The sequence below is a fragment of the Cherax quadricarinatus genome, chromosome 3 (genome assembly GCF_038502225.1).
Source record: "Cherax quadricarinatus isolate ZL_2023a chromosome 3, ASM3850222v1, whole genome shotgun sequence".
Classification (NCBI taxonomy): domain Eukaryota; kingdom Metazoa; phylum Arthropoda; class Malacostraca; order Decapoda; family Parastacidae; genus Cherax; species Cherax quadricarinatus.
In genome coordinates this window covers 45,479,099-45,479,350 of record NC_091294.1, presented here as the reverse complement: position 1 = coordinate 45,479,350, position 252 = coordinate 45,479,099, and positions in this window count along the sequence as shown.

Sequence of the window (252 nt, the reverse complement as noted above, 5' to 3'; positions counted from 1 at the left end):
AACTGAACTGTGTTGTCTAAGTCAGTCAGTCAGCAGCACACCACACATTACACATCACGGGGCCAGGAGATGTGAATTGACCCCTGCAACCACAAATAGGTGAGTACAGAGACGGGGAGCTGCGCTAACTCTTCACCACTAGTCAAGAATACTTTAATCTCTAAAATAAGATAAGATTGTGTTCGGATTTTAAACCTCGGAGAGTTAGCCACCCAGGAAAACCCAAAAAAGTCAGTGCGTCGTCAAGGGACT